The 1,546-nt window shown below is 32.8% G+C and overlaps 1 pseudogene; it reads left to right on the forward strand.

Annotated features, from left to right (window-relative positions):
* Positions 1-1,135: 1,135 nt before the first annotated feature.
* Positions 1,136-1,254, forward strand: LOC120599904 (uncharacterized; annotated as a pseudogene).
* Positions 1,255-1,546: the final 292 nt, after the last annotated feature.

Raw genomic sequence — 1,546 nt, forward strand, 5'->3', positions numbered from 1 at the left:
AACCAAATTCAATAGTCTGCTAAAAGGATCATACATTATGATCAAGTGAGATTTATTCCTGGGATACAAGAATGTTTCAACATATGCAAATCAATAAATGCAATACATCAGATTAATAGAATGAAAGACAAAAATCATGATTATCTCAATAGATGCAGAAAAAAGCATTGACAAAATTCAACATCCCTTCATGATAAAAACTCTCAAAAAATCGGTATAAAAGAAATATACTTAAACAAGAAAAAAAGGACATGTATTACAAACTCATAACAAACATTACACTCAGTGGTGAAAGACTGAATTTGTTTTTCCCTCTAAGATCAGGAATAAGATGACTGCTCCCTCTCATCACCTCTACAAATATGTAAAAGATAGACAAATATATACAGTCATCCAATTTCTTCTGCACGTGCCTTATCTCCATTCCCCTTCAAATTTGGATCTTTGAATCCTCCCCTTTTCAGTCATTGTTGTTTAAATTTATTTCTATGTATGCTGACCGTTCATTACTATCTTCTATAGCAAATCTCTTCTTATTGTTTAAGCTTATAATGTCCTGTTCATAGTAAAGTTTGCACTACTCTGCTTCTATCTGCCTGCCAGTCGCTTTACTTCTAATTATGTATTTTTATTGTCATTTTGTTTTAGGTGAGTTGACACTTTTCAGTATTTCCTGTAATGCAGGTCTTGTAGTGGAGAATTCTCTCAATTTTTGTATGTCTGGAAAGGTCTTTATTTCTCCTTCGTATCTAAAGGAGAGCTTTGCTAGATACCTTATTCTTGGCTGGTAGTTCTTTTCATTTAATAGTTTTGAATATTTGATTCCCCCATTTCTGACTCGTAAAGTTTGTGCTGAGAAGTCTGACAATAATCTAATTGGTTTTCTTTATAGGTTACCGTCTTCTTTTCCCTGGCTGCTCTGAGAATTCTCTTTCTCATTGTTTTTTGATCATTTTAATACAATGTGTCTTGGAGAAGGCCTTTTGGGGTTGAGATAATTGGGTGTTCTGTTGACTTCTTGAATTCCAAGCTCCAGCTCATTCCTTAAATGTGGGAAATTCTCGTCAACTACTTGTCTGAAAATTCTTTCTAATCTTTGCTCCTTTTCTTCCCCTTTAAGAATGACCATTATTCTGTCTACAGCCATGCTACCCTGAAGAAGCTTAAACCTGTTTGATCTCTGAAGCTAAGTAGGGTTGGGCCTGGTTAGTACTTGGATGGGAGTCCACATAGGAAGACCAGGTACTGTAGGTGTAAAAAAATTTAAAAATAATAAAAATAATAAGAGATGTAAGCTGACAAGGTCCTTGCAATCTGTGTGGTGAACCAAGGGTTGCCTCATCAAAAACAAAATAATAAAATAAAATAAAATAAAATAAAATAAAATAAAATAAAATAAAATAAAATAAAATAAAATAAAGAATGTCCATTATTCTTGTTTCCTCTCATGATGGTATCAGCTAGTTCTTGTATTTCTCTTTCATTATTTTACATTCTTTGGTTTCTCTCTTCTTTCTTCTGATTTATTTCTAGATTTATGTCTTCA

This window comes from Pteropus medius, unplaced genomic scaffold, assembly GCF_902729225.1.
Source record: "Pteropus medius unplaced genomic scaffold, Ma_sr-lr_union100, whole genome shotgun sequence".
Lineage (NCBI taxonomy): Eukaryota > Metazoa > Chordata > Mammalia > Chiroptera > Pteropodidae > Pteropus > Pteropus medius.